Source organism: Centrocercus urophasianus, unplaced genomic scaffold (genome assembly GCF_019232065.1).
Source record: "Centrocercus urophasianus isolate 14NV4802_14NV808 unplaced genomic scaffold, USGS_Curo_1.0 seq_1131, whole genome shotgun sequence".
Taxonomy (NCBI): Eukaryota; Metazoa; Chordata; class Aves; order Galliformes; family Phasianidae; genus Centrocercus; species Centrocercus urophasianus.
In genome coordinates, this window is record NW_024884289.1 from 1 (window position 1) to 15,113 (window position 15,113).

Consider the following 15,113-nt stretch of genomic DNA (forward strand, 5'->3'; position numbering starts at 1 on the left):
CTCCTCTCATCTTTTGTTTTTCAATTTTACTGACATTAATGAACATGTGCCTGCCATAATTTCCCTTCCCAGAACTGTCCACGACATCTCTCAGTCTTTGCATGGATGGAGTTACACTGTGGTACTGAGCTCATTTCTTATTTCTCAAATATTGTTTTAGATGGTCCAGTGCAGCACAGGAGGCTTCAATGCCCTCCATGCCTTTCATGCCAGGTACCCTGCCCCATTCTACTGTGGGTCCACATTGACCCAAGCGATCCTTGTGCTGCCTATGTATTTCTACAAGCCTTTATTGTATTTGATATGCCTGGGCAGATTCAGCTGTGTTTGAGCTTTGGCCTTCTTAAACACGTCTCAGCAGATACACTGGGACAAACTCTCTGCATTGCTCCCAGCTGACCACTTCTTGTTTACACTTCCTATAAGCTTTCTTTCTGTACTGTACATCACAGACAGTTGAAGAATCTAAGGTGTGCTCTCCTGAAGCCCAAAGCTGTGAGCTTGTCTTTTGCCCTCACTTTAAACTCCTCAGCTCCACCACGCCATGGCCACTGCAGCCCAGGTTCTCTTTGACCTTCGCATTCCTTACAACCCCTGCCTTGCCAGTGAGTATGAGATCTGAGACAGCCAGCACGGTTTCACCAGAGGAAGGCTTCCAATATGGGAGCCTTCAGTGATGGAGTGACAGCATCGGTGGACAAGTTAAAGGCGACCAGTGTCATTTACATGGACTTGAGACATGGTCCCCCACCACATCCTTATCTCCAAATTGGAGGGATGTGGATTTGATGGATGGACCACTCAATGAATAAGAAATTGGTTGAAAGACTGCAGACCACCACCCGAGAGTGCTGAGGGAACTGATGGAAGTGATAGCCGAGCCGCTTTCCATCATCTGTCAGCACTCCTTGTTGACTGGTGAGGTCCCAGAAGACTGGAGGCTTGCCAATGTGACTCCCATTTACAAGAAAGGTCATAAGGAGGATCCAGGGAACTACAGGCCTGTTAGCCTGACCTCGGTGCCAGGGAAGGTTATGGAGCAGATTGTCTTGAGGGAGATCATGCGGCATGTGCAGGGTGACTGGGGGATCAGGCCTAGCCAGCATGGGTTCGTGAAGGGCAGGTCCTGCTTGACCACCCTGATCTCCTTCTATGATCTAGTGACCTATCTGGTGGATGAGGGAAAGGCTGTTGATGTGGTCTACCTAGACTCCAGCAAAGCCTTTGACACTGTCTCCCACAGCATTCTCCTGCAGAAGCTGGCAGCCTGAGGCTTGGATGGGTGCACTCTTGGCTGGGTAAGGAGCTGGGTGGAGGCCCAGGCACAGAGAGTGGTGGTGAATGGAGTCAAATCCAGCTGGCGACCAGTCGTGAGTGGTGTTCCCCAGGGGTCGGTGCTGGGGCCTGTCCTCTTCAATATCTTTATTGATGACCTCGATGAGGGCATCGAGTGCACCCTCAGTAAATTCGCAGATGACACCAAATTGGCTGGAAGTGTGGATCTGCCTGGGGGTAGCGAGGCCCTGCAGAGGGATCTGGACAGGCTGGAGAGCTGGGCTGAAGCCAATGGGATGAGTTTCAACAAGGCCAAATGCCGGGTCCTGCACTTCGGCTACAACAACCCCAGGCGATGCTGCAGGCTTGGGGAGGTTGGCTGGAGGACTGCGTAGAGGAAATGGACCTGGGGGTATTGATTGATGCTCGGCTGAACATGAGCCGACAGTGTGCCCAGGTGGCCAAGAAGGCCAATGGCATCCTGGCTTGCATCAGAAACAGCGTTGCAGGCAGGAGCAGAGAGGTGATTGTTCCCCTATATTTAGCACTGGTGAGGCCGCACCTTGAGTACTGTGTCCAGTTTTGGGCCCCTCACTGCAAGAAAGATATTGAGGCCCTGGAACGTGTTCAAAGGAGGGCAACGAAGCTGGTGAGGGGTCTGGAACACAGGCCATATGAGGAGAGGCTGAAGGAGCTGGGAATGTTCAGCCTGGAGAAGAGGAGGCTCAGGGGAGACCTCGCTGCTCTCTATAACTTCCTGAAGGGAGGCTGCAGGGAGCTGGGGGTCGGCCTCTGCTCTCGTGTCGTTAGTGATAGGACCAGAGGGAATGGCTTCAAGCTACGGCAGGGGAGATTCAGGCTGGACATCAGGAAGTATTACTTTTCAGAAAGGGTGGTCAGGCACTGCAATGGATGCCCAGGGAGGTGGTGGAGTCACCGAGCCTGAGGGTGTTCAAGGAAAGGCTGGATGCTGTGTTGAGGGACATGGTTTAGTGGGAGCTATTGGGAATAGGTGAACGGTTGGACTGGATGATCTTTTAGGTCTATGATCATGATTCTAGGTCATGATTCTATGATTCTATGATTCTACCAAGGGTGGTCATCAGTGGCTCTGCATCCAGGTGGAGGCCAGTAACGAGTGGCATCCCCCAGGGCTCTGTCTTTGGACCGGTGCTCTTTAACATCTTTATCAATGACAGCGATGATGGAATTGAGTGCACCCTCAGCAAGTTTGCTGACGGCACCAAGCTGAGTGGTGTGGTTGACACGACTGAAGGAAGGGATGCCATTCAGAGGGATCTCGAGAGGCTGGAAAGGTGGGCCTGGGTGAACCTGATGAGGTTCAACATGGCAAAGTGCAGAGTTTCGCACTTGGGCCAGAGGAATACCAGGCATCCATACAGGCTGGAAGGAGCGGTGCTTGAGAGCAGCCCTGCAGAGAAGGACCTGGGGGTCTTGATGGGTGAAAAACTGAACATGTGCCAGCAGTGTGCCCTTGCAGCTTGGAAGGCAAATGGTGTCCTGGGCTCCATCAAAAGAGAGGAGGCCAGCAGGGACAGGGAGGTGATTGTCCCCCTTTATTCTGCTCTTGTGAGGCCCCATCTGGAGTACTACATCCAACTGTGGAGCTCCCAGTACAAAAAAGACAGGGAGTTGTTGGAGATGGTCCAGAGGAGAGCCATGAAGATGATCAGGGGACTGGAGCACTTCCCCTATGAGGACAGGCTGAGGGAGCTGGGCTTGTTCAGCCTGGAGAAAAGAAGGCTGCGGGGTGACCTCATTGCAGCCTTTCAATACCTAAAGGGAGCCTACAGAGGGGAGGGGAATCAACTCTTTGAAAGGGTTGATAACGCAGGATAAGGGGAAATGGTTTTAAGTTGAGGGAGGGGAGATTTAGGTTGGATTTCAGGGGGGAAATTCTTTACAGAGAGAGTGGTGAGGTACTGGAAAAGGCTGCCCAGAGAGGTTGTGGATGCCCCGTCCTTGGAGGTGTTCAAGGCCAGGTTGGATGAGGCCCTGGGCAGCCTGGTTTAGCATTAAATGTGAAGGCTGGTGGCCCTTCATGTGGCAGGGGGGTTGGAGATTGATGATCCCTGAGGTCCCTTCCAACCCTGGCCATTCTGTGATTCTGTGATTCTGTGACAGCTGCAGGCTGTGCAGCTGGGGCTGCAGCCAGGTGTCCAGGGCTGTCCTGCAGAGCAGGTCCCTGCTGTGCCCTGGGGGCTGTCTGCCAGGGCAGGGACACTGCCACCTGCCAGGCTCAGCACTCAGCCTGCCCGGGGAGCTGCCAAGGGAGATGTGGGGAGACGTGTGGGGGGAAGGAGCCCCCCAGCAGGGCAGGGGCCTTCTGCTGCCACAGCTGCTGCCTGGGGCAGGGGGATCATAGCTACACTGCACCACAGGGTGTTTCCAAGGGTACTTTGCAGGAGGAGAGACAGGGCAGGGATTTTCCATTTCCTTTTCTTAGGGAAGGGAAAAGTGTTGGAGGCAGAATTCTGAAAGGAATTTCCCACTTCCCACGTGAGATACGAGGAACCCCAAATAGTAACTTTCTCCATCTGCTGTTGTATGAACAATCTCCTAATGTGCTTTCAGCCTCTCCTTTCCCAAAGGACAACACCAGCTGAAATTACCATCATTTTCTACATACATGAATAATGCACTTATCCTGCAAACAGGCAGCTTTCTCTAACAGGAAGTGCATAGAGGTTGAGTGCTCAGAAAGCAGAAAGGGTAAATACATATGAGATGTGGAAATAGCTCCTAAGAGGAATATTTGCTGGTGGCTGAGATATGGTTAGAAAAAGAGAAGAAAGTAGGAGCTCCTTATGCTTCTACTTCTTAATAGATGCTGAAGAAATGGAATTAAGCTTGAGTTATGGAATGAAAAGAACTTCTATAGTGTAGTGGGAGGAGTGTTTCTGAGAATGCTCTTGACTTGTCATTATCTTCTGGACTCTACACAGGGCTCCATGCCAAGGAACAGCAGATGCCCAACAGCAGCTCCATCAGCGAGTTCCTCCTCCTGGCGCTGGCAGACACGCGGCAGCTGCAGCTCCTGCACTTCTGGCTCTTGCTGGGCATCTACCTGGCCACCCTCCTGGGCAACGGCCTCATCAGCACAGCTGCAGCCTGCGACCACCGCCTGCACACCCCCATGTACTTCTTCCTCCTCAACCTCACCCTCCTCGACCTGGGCTTCATCTCCACCACTCTCCCCAAAGCCATGGCCAATATTCTCTTGGAAACCAGAGACATCTCTTATGCAGGATGTGCTGCACAGGTCTTCTTTTTAGCATTCTTATTTTCTGCAGAATTTTTTCTTCTCACCATTATGTCCTATGACCACCGCATTGCCATCTGGAAGCCCCTGCACTACAGGACCTTGACGGGCCGCAGGGCTTGTGCCAGCATGGCAGCAGCTGCCTAGGGCACTGGGATTCTCTGTTCCCTGATGCAGACTATCAATACATTTTCTATAACTCTCTGTCAAGGCAATGCTATGCATCAGTTCTTTTGTGAAATGGCTCAGATCCTCAAGCTCTTAATATTCTTAATATTTTAATATTTACTATTCTTAATATTTTAATATTATTTTAATATTTGGTTCTTAATATTTTAGGTATGTTTGATTTTTTGTTTGAGTGTGTAACTGTGATACAATAATCTGTAAAAAACAGTTGAAATTTTTTCCACTTCTTCTTTCCCATCTACTTTCTGTTTCCTCACACCAAGAGCTCATGTAAACATGAAACCAGGTTCCCTGAATAGGTTGAAAGATTCCTAAAAAGTTTTTAAAAATACTTTCTCTTAGCTCTTATCACTTCCTACCTTGTCTGGATCTGGGGAGGTGCAGCCATGGACAGCAGCACAACGCGCTCTTTTCATTCCTGGTCTCATTACACTGCCACACTGCTCTCAAGTCCTTGCATCTGTGCAGACCTGAAGATCTTGTATGTCTCACGACTGTGCTGTTGTCTCTACAGCAGCACTCTGGGGCTGCAGTCAGTAGTTGGCAATATGAATCACTGTGCTGGCCTCCTTGCTGGAACCGCCGTAACAAGAGGGGCTCTTCAGAGCAGGACCAGAGAACTGGAGGCCTCTTCCAAAACCAGTGTGAGGAATATACCTCAGGAGCTGCTCCCTAAGAAGATCTCGAGATCTTCTGGTGCTCTTCACTGTGTCATGGGGGCAGTTTCAGAGTCCCAAGGTGATCTGTTATGGACTCATGGCAGTAATGTGGTTCAACATGGAAGGTGGCTCAGCACCACACGGTCGTTTGCTCAGTGCCCCCCTTCCCAGTGGAAGAGGGGAGAAAACTGAAATAAAACTACAAAGTCGAATCTGTGGGTTGAGATATTATTTAGTAAGACAGAGAAAAAGAAAAGGATAATAATTTTGACATATGTATTTATGCATATATGATATATATAGGAGATATTCACCTTTTGCCCAAGGAAGTTGTGGATGCCCCCTTCCTGGATGCATTCAAGGCCAGGCTGGATGTGGCTCTGGGCAGCCTTGTCTAGTGCTTGGTGACCCTGCACGTACCACGGGGGTTGAAAGTGGATGATCACTGTGGTCCTTTTCAACCCAGACCAGACTGGGTCTAGGTTTATGATTCTATGATTCTACGATTCTATAGTTCTATGATATATATAAAGATGCAGTAGCAAACATATATGCATAGCTACCATATCTATGTATATGTATTTGCAAATCCAGGTCCTGTTGCAGAGGTTGGAGCAACCGCGGGGCTCATCCCGGAAATAGGAGTGACCAGAGAGCTGTACCTCTTGGCACAGTGCTCCTCCCTTCGGTAGAATTCTTTTCATTGTCTTATCGCAGTACTTGGAACAGCTATAGGAGCTGTAAAAGGGGTGACCACAGGACTCATCGTGAGGGTTGGAGAGAGAGCGGCGTCTGACACAAAGCTTGGAGCAACCGCAGGAACCGTAGCAGCAATTGGAGCTGCTGCAGGGTCTGTCCCAGGACTTGGAGAGGCTGCAGCACTGTCAGCAGATCCAGCTCTCTTCCCCTTGAGGGCGCTGAAGAGTGTTGAACACAGCTCAAGAGGTGTGGGCCAGGCCCTGGCACACTGCGCTGATTTGTGCTTCTTTAGGATTACCAGGGCGACAGCAGACCTTCCCCAAATATCCTACCAGTTTCTCAGGATTCTGCAGTTGCTCGGAGATGAAGTTCCAAACGCCTGGGAGTGCCCACCACTCCAGGCACCTGCCCAGACCATCCCTCATCCCCTGCCATGCAGAACTCTCCTGACTTGGGGCAGATCTCTTGATGACACTCTTGAATAATTGTTTAATCTGAAACATAACCTGAAACACATTGACAACATGTAGTAATGGAAGCATGCTGGTCTGAACATCCCACGCGTAGACAAAATTCTCAGGAGCTACGGTAACTAGCTTTCCAGCTCCAGGGAAAGAAGGAGAAGTGAAATGGAAGCTAAGGATCTGCTGGAAAGTGTCCTTCCTAATCTCCTCCATAGCTGGGCAGCCTGAGGAGACAAAGTTATCCAACCAGCACAAAGCCCTGTGCTAACTTGCTCTTGAAAGATCTGCTGTTATCTCAGCCATTGCAGCCCCACGTCATGCACCAAATGATGGTGCTTTAAACGAACAGGTGGAACAGCACCACACAGTGCTTTGTGCACTGCCCCTTCACAGTGGGATGGAGAGAACTGGGAAAAAACAGAGTACAATGCCTGGGTTGAAATACAGCTCTTTACTAAGAGGGAGAAAAGGAGATATGTAATAGTTATGACTTTTATGTACATCCATATAGAATCACAGTATCATAGAATTGCTCAGGTTGGAAAAGACTGGAGTAAAGTGTGTGCAAACCCAGCATAAACTGTGATTAAAACCAGGAGAAAAGTAAGAGTAAACCCAGGGTAATGTGTGAGTAAAACTTGAGTAAAGAGAGAGTAAAACCCAGAAGAAACTGCAAGTAAAACCCTGAGTAAGGAGTGGGCACACACGGAGTGAAGTGTGAGAGCAGCCAGAGAAATGTAAACCCAGAGTAAAGTGCGAGGTAACCCAAAATAACGTGAGTAAAATCTGAAATAAAGTTGGAGTAAACCTGGAGTAGAGGGTGAGTAAAAGACTGAATGAAGTGTCAATAAACCCTGAGTAAAGTGTGAGCAAAAAGTGGAGTCAAGTCTGAGTAAAACCCGAAGTAAGGTATGAGTAAACCTGGAGTAAAGAATGAGTAAACCTGAAGTAAAATAGGAGCATGCCTGGAGTAGAGTGTAAGTAAACCCAAAGTAAAGTGTGAGTAAACCCAGAGCAAAGGGTGAGTAAACCTGGAGTAGAGTGTGACTACATCAAGGGTAGAGTGTGAGTAAAACTTGGAGAAAAGTCAGAGTAAAGAAGGAGTATAGTCTCAGTAAACCCAGAGTAAAGTGTGAGGTAACCAGAAGTGTGAGCAAACCCAGAATGAAGTGCGAATAAATCTTGAAGTAAGGTGTGAGTACACCTTGGAATAGACTGTGAGTACCCAGTTGTGCAGTGTGAGCAAAACCTGGAGGAAAGCAGGATTAAAGCACGAGTAATTCTTGCATAAACAAAGTAAACTGTGAGTAAAACATGAAGGTAAACTTGAAATGAAGTCTCAGTAAACCTGGAGTAAAGTGTGAGTAAAACCTGGAGTCGTGTGAATAAAACCCTAATTATGGCGTGAGTATACACCCAAGTACAGTGTGACTAAAATACAGAGAAAAGTAAGAGTAAACTGGAGTAAAGTGTGAGTAAAACCCAGACAAAGTGTGATTACACCTGGAGTAGAGTGTAAGTACACCTGGAGTAAAGCATGAGAAAACATGAAGTAAAGTGTGAATAAACCTGAAGTGTGTAAACCCAGTGTACAGTATTAGTAAATGTGGACTAAAGTGTGTGTAAGACCTTGTGAGAGGTCTGAGTATACCCAAAGTAAAGAACGAGTAAACCCAGAGTAAATGGAGAGTAAACCCAGAATAAGTAGGAGTAAACCTAGTGTAAAGTATGAGTAAATCCCAGAGGAAAGAGGTGAGTAAACCCAGAGTAGAGAATATGTAAACCTTTTTGTAAAGTGTGAGAAAAAAAACAACGTAAAGCATAAGTAATCCCGGAGTAAAGTGTGAGTAAACCCTGAGATAGTTTGCTTTCAGGATAGGCTTTTTTTTTTAGCCAGCAACAGTGCAGCTCTTGTGCTGGTAGGCTGTCAGCTTGTAGGCAGGCTGTTGAACAATCAGGGTGGGGCTGGCACTGCCCACTCTTAACCTCGGCACTTGACCCATGGAGATAATCTTTCAGTATCCTCGGGGGAGGCTCGCTTCCGGCCACAGAGCACAGCAGGTTGCTGCTGCCCGCTGAGAAGAGGGAGGGTAAGACTGTGTTTGAGCACAGCCCACGCTGCCTCTACAGTGCTGCAGCTGTGGGTATGGGAGGTGGGTCAAATGCCAGGGCGTGTAAGTGCTGTCCCCCTTGGCTCAGGAGACAGGCTTTCCTCTTGGCATTCTCTGAGACCACAGACTTCAACAGTGTCTCCACAAGACAGCGGGATTACTGCAGGAAGACTGTGGTGAACCAGACAGAGGGCCTGCCAGAAATGCAGCCGTTCAGGTCTGACGCTGCATGGGGTGCCTGAGCCTGCTGCTGCTGGGGAGGATGGCAGGGCTTCCAGCCGTGAGAGGGGTGAGCAGGTGGACTAGCTGCTCAGCCTGGTGGGGGAGCTGAAGGAGGAGGTGAAAAGACTAAGGGCCATCAGGGAGTGTGAGCGGGAGACTGACTGGTGGAGTGAGTCACTGGCATGCCAGAAGGAAGGGTGCCAGGAAGATATTGCAAGAAAAGTGGTGGACCACCAGCCCTGTCACAGTCAGACAGAGCTGACAGAGCAAGAGGCTTGGAAGAGTGTTCCCACTCGAAGTCTCAGGCGCATCCCCTGCCTGCCTACGCTACTCCCAAACGTCCAGCTAAGCAACGGGTTTGAGATGCTGGAAATGGAATGGGAGATGAGTGGGGAGGCAATGGAGGATCTGCCTGGGAGGGAGCCTAGGGTGAGGCGGTCGCCCCATGCCTTGAGACTGCCTCTGTCAGGAAGGGCAGGAGGGGAATTGTGGTGGCCGATGCGTTTCTCAGGGGAACAAAGAGCCCCATTTGCAGACCTGATCTAACCCTAGGGAGGTGTGCTCCCTCCCTGGGGTCCACATCACGGACAGCACCAGAAAAATCTCAGGTCTGGCTAGCTCCTCTGATTACTAGCCATTCTTCATAGTTCAGGTACGCACCGATGCAATTGCTCAGGGAAGCCTGTGAGCTATCCGAAAGGATTTCAGGATTTTAGGGCGAATGGCTGAAGGACTGAGTTCGCAAGTGGTATTTTCCTATCCTTCCGGGGTGGTGAGAGATACAGAGATACAGATGCAGAGCGGTCTAGGCTTTGAATAAGTGGCAGAAAGGTTGGTGCTGCCACCGGAACTTTGGGTTCTTTGACCATGGGGAGTACGGAACAGAAAACTCCATGTGAATTGAGAGCAAATTAGAACCGTGCATAGAAACCAAAGGGAAGTGTGAGTGTAACATGGAGAAAAGTGAGAGTAAGCCCAGATTGAAGTGTGAATAAACTCACAGTAAAGTGTGAGAAACACCAGGAGCAAGGTCTGGGAAGACACGGAGGAGAGTCAGTACACCTGCAGTAAGGTGTCAGTAAAATGCATAGAAAAGTTTGTGTAAACCCAGAATAAAGAGTGGTAAAGTTGAAGAAAAGCTTGAGTAAACTCAGTGTAACATGTGAGTCAAACCCACGCAAAAAAAAAGTGAGTAAACCTGGAGTAAAGTGCGAGAAAAATTGGAGTAAAATGTGAGAAAACTTCAAGTAATGTGTTAGTAAACACACAGTAATGTGTGAGTAAAATCCAGACTAAGGTGTGTGAGCTCACCCTAAGCAGATATAGAGAAAACCAGGACTAATGATTGTGCAAGCCTGGGACAAAGTGTGAATAAAACCCGGAGAAAACTGTGAGTAAAGCAGGAGTAAAGTGTGAGCAAACTCAGAGTAAAGTGTGAGCAACAGCCGGAGTAAAGAGAGAGCGTACACACCCGGAGTAGGGTGTCAATAAACCCGGAGAAAAGTGTGAGTTGACCAGGAGTAAAGTGTGACTAAAGTTGAAGAAAAGTTGGAGTAAACCATCATAAAGTGTGAGTCAAGCACACTATAGAAAGAAGTGTGGATAAATGCTGAGTAAAGTACGAGAAAACATGGAGTAAAGTGTGAGGTAATCCCAAATAAAGTGTTCGAAAAGCTGGAATAAAGTGTTAGTAAATCTGGAGTAAAATAAAATGTTAGTAAACCTCTGCTGCAGGACATCTTGGACACACCTTCCCAAGGTCCAAATAAAAACCTTCAAGCTCTAAAGGGATCACTTGCAAGGCAAGCATGCACGAGAGAGCACTCTGATATCTCTGTGGGGATGAGCTGCTTGTGCACCGTGTGGGTTTGCACTGCCTTCTGCTCCTGCCACCTCCTGAAACATGGGATGGTACATTCAGGAAGAACAAGCTCAGCTTTTTGTAGTTTTATTGGAGACAAACAAGGCTTGGTGTCACAGAGCTGCTCTGACCAGCTGATCAAAGCATTTCACAAGAGCAGTAGAACTAATGTGCAACACATTGGGTTAGGAAGGATGACAGGATTGTGTGAAAGAAATGCCTTCTCCAGAAGCAATCACTGGGCTGGAGGAGGCACCAAGACCAAATCCTGATTGCACCTTTCCCTCTCCTCATTACACATGCTAACATTTATTTTATGAACAAAAAACATAAATACAATGAAGAAAGCTTCAGTAAAACTCAGCTGCGTTATTTAACCGCTCCCCTTTCCACTACAGATGATTCTCAGCAAATCTCTAAGAGCCACGTTACTGCTCTCCTGACCCTTCCCTCAGGTTCATCAGTGCACTCACAAATTACTGAGAGCAATACATGCACACAGACACACAGAACATCCCTGCACAGCCGCTTCTCCTTAGGAAACGGCATCCAAAAGCTGCTGGCAGGAAGAGCAGAAGAGGAAAGCGGGCATGGTGAGAGAACTGCTTTGGGTAGCAAGGAGAGGCCATCTGAAGCTCCTGGGTGTCATGGTTAATCAGTTGAGACATTTGCTGCCGCATTTCATTCAGTTGGTCTGTCACTTTTGAGATAGCGGCTACAGCAGCATGAATGGGGGATAGCAACTGTTGATAGTTTTGGAGCGTAAGAATTAATTCATAAATTAAGGGTGTTCTCTGTTGTTCGTTGTATCTGTCACATGCTGACATTAGTGTAGCAGCATATTTGTCCGGTGCTGTTGTCGCGAGTTTCTGCCATATCTCAGGCATTGTCCTCACTTTTTCAGGGTCGCGGTCTTGGCGTGGATGGTTAGGAACAAAGTTAGGGTCATACAACATTTCCACCACGCCTATTTCCCTCAAATACTGGATACCCTTTTCAACTGTATCCCATTTTTTCATCGCAATCTTCAAGCCATTTTTGAAGGGATACTTTTCCTTCACAGCTATTAACACTCGTTCCCAGAGGGAGGCAGCCTCATCCGAACATCGACTAATTCCTCTATCAATAGCTGGATCTCTGGCAATGGCGCCTAGTTGGCGAGCTTCATTACCATCCAGAGACAAGCTATGGGCCCCACTGTCCCAACAGCGAACCAACCAGGAAACAAGTTTCATTCGTGTAAACTCCTTTCTTGAACCTTGGATTTCAGTCATCTTTAGAGGCCGGCGAGTAGTAATAGAGATTTCCTCTTCATCACTCTCTTCTGCACGTCCTTTAGTTTTCCCTTTTGCCTTTCGCGACGGTGGTGGTTCTGAGGAGGGCCCTTCGCCTGGATCTTCCTCCATCTCCTCCTCCGCCTCTTCTCTTTTTCGTTCAAGACGCGAAGACACTCGTTTCCATTTCTTGCCCTCCACAGGAGCAACTGGTATTGTTACTGGTGTCTCCTGTGATTGATTAGATTTGATTGGGGATTTTCCCCTTTGGCTTGAACCTCAGCTCGGAAACTCTCTCTCTCCAGAATGGTATTTCATAGAGCACGGTAAGCACAAGCCAAACCCCAGATAAGTTGTACCTCCTTAGATTTATGTAAGCCGCATAGTCCCTGACTCAAATACTGGCTTAGTTTCTCAGGATCCCACAGGTGTTCAAGAGTAAAATCCCATGACACTGCGGGTCCCCATGCTTCTAAGACCTTTCCTAAACCTCTCCATATTCCCTGCCAGTCATCATTCTCTAGTTTTGGAGGAGACTCCTTATTACGAATGCGTTGGAGTACATTCAGGAGAATTAACAACATGCACACCAACATGAGTATTGATGACACACTCACCAACATGAGTATTAATTCAAGATTCGAAAAACGCTTGATAAACCGAGAAGAAAACCCAGAGACTGGTCTGAACATCGTGTTGTTTGTAAAATTAGCTATTCCATTTGGGATGTAGCTGTTTGTGAAATTAGCCATTCTTTCTGGGATGTAGTTGTTTGTGAAATTAGCCATTCCTTCTGGGATGTAGATGTCAAAATTCAAATCATACCACATTGCAAGTAGGTAAAACATAGGTGTCTCCATCAGTGCCCTTAGGTAGTTATATACGGATAGAATTCCAAAACACGTAAAGTGTGAGATGGACTATTGGCCAGTAGGTTGTGAGTAACACCATTGCTTTAAATCCTTTACCCAGCATCCCCAGGATAACAAGTGGGTTCATCACTGGTGCTTGCTAAAAAGGGGTTAATGAACTGAAGCTTACAAGAGGAGGGGAACAGTAGGAAAAAAAAAAAAAAAAAAAAAGGCACTACCGAGACTAAGTAGTGCTCAAAGTTTACAAATATCGCAGAACACTGGCAGTATGCCTAATCTTTCAAGGTCAGGTTTTGCAGCACAGAAACTTGAACTACTGATAATGCTCCCTAACGAAGCTCTCTAAGAGCAGAGAGAAAATGAGATTCGTTCTAAAAGCTAAAAAGCAGTTTGCCCCACGTTGGGTGCCAAAAAATCTGTCACGGAGTTGCCCAGATCAATCTATGTCCGTGACAGGGGCGACAGGCCTCTGCCCTCCCCCCCACCCCAGTCCCACAAAAAATGGGAAGGAAGGAAGGGAGGAAAAGAGCAGCGGCAACAATCTATGGAGGAAAACTTATTTTACTATAATATTGGAATACAAGATAACACAATATATACAATTTAATTGAAATTGAGATTAATAAAACAGACAAGATAAGAGAGAGAGAGTTCCCGGGACCGAGTCAAACCCGAAAAGCTTGGAACGGCTAGGAAAGCACCTCCAGCACCCACTGCCAGGCAGCAAGAGAGTGCCCCCCCCACCCAGAAGGGCCAGATCCCGTGATTTCTGTAATGTACAGGGATAGGTATCTGGAATTGGGCATTAACACTTTAATACCCCGTACACTACATGATGTTTTGATGTGGATTACTGAAACCCAAAATAAAAACAAACAAACAAACAAACAAAAAACATAGAACCATGACACTGGGTTAAGTCCCTTCTGCAGAGGGTGCCAGTGATGCCATCTCCTTTCCAAGCTCCTCCTGTGTGGGGAGAAGCATCTGTGTCTCCCTCATCCTTGGGCTCGCCAGCATCCACAAAGACTCTTTGCTGCGGGTTTTCCTATGAGAAATCAGGTGTCAGCACAGAGAGAAACTTCCTGCACCAGAGACACTTGCAGGGCCACTTTATCACATGGACTGGACAATGTTTAAAAGGATTGAGCTCTGGATGAAGCTGTTCCTGCAGTGCAGGCATTTCTAGGGTCTCTGCACTGAGTGGATCCCCTGGCAAAAGCTCTGCCCACACAAGGGACATTTGTAGCACTTCTTCCACGAGTGCCATCTCCTGTGTGTGAGGAGCTCTGCACTCTGCACAAAGCCCTTCTCACACTCAAGGCATTTCTAAGGCTTCCTGCCACGTGAACTCACTGGTGCAGGCACGGATTGGACTTCACCCAATTTTTGCAGACACTCTGGCACCTCAGCAGATTCGACCTGTGCCCAAAGCTCTTCTTGCAGGCTGCACTGTTGTAGGTGGATCCACTGGTGTGTGATGAGCTCCCAGTTCTGGAGAGACCTCTTCCTGCAGTCAAGGCACTCACTGGGACTCTCCTCTTGGGTTGGTTCTTTGACATCTTATGAGGGTTGAGCTCCAGATGAAGCTCTTCCCACACTGCCTGCAGACAGGATTTCTTCCTGCTGACATAACGTCCCAGTTGATGTTTCCTTTGGATCCTCACCTGCTGCCTCACAGCACAGGAGTTTCCGCAGGGGAGGTAAGAGGTGACTCTCCTTGCACACAGGCACGGCAGAAACGGGCCACCTGGCAGAGGGTTTCCAGTGTCTGTGACACATCCCACTCTGCAACTGCAGCTGAAGGACAGCAATAAGCATAATTCTCAAGCTAAGAAGGAGAAAAAGGATTTAAAGCAGTGCTCTTACTATACTCAGGAGATTTGTAAAGTTAATCACCACACAGCCTCAGCTGGTGACCAGGCTGGGACTAACGCTGAAGTTCTTCCCACATTCGGGGCACTGCAGGCTTGTGTGTATCTTGTGTGGCTGTGCTGGTAGGTAACAACTACCAGCAACTACAACTGGAACTGCTTTAGAAAGTTCCCAGAGTCTTGAGATGCTTCTACAGCCTGTGTGTGCTGTGGATGTGCTTGTGGGTGTTAAGACCAGCCCTGTGTTTAAAGCTCTTTTCACACTCTGGACACTGAAAAGGTCTCTCTCCTGTGTGGATGCCCCTGTGGCGCTTCAAGTCAGAATTGATT

The 15,113-nt window shown here is 48.1% G+C and overlaps 1 pseudogene; it reads left to right on the top strand.

The window, feature by feature from the left end:
* Positions 1–4,234: 4,234 nt before the first annotated feature.
* LOC122155404 lies at positions 4,235–5,485 on the top strand (annotated as a pseudogene).
* The last annotated feature ends 9,628 nt before the right edge of the window (positions 5,486–15,113 follow it).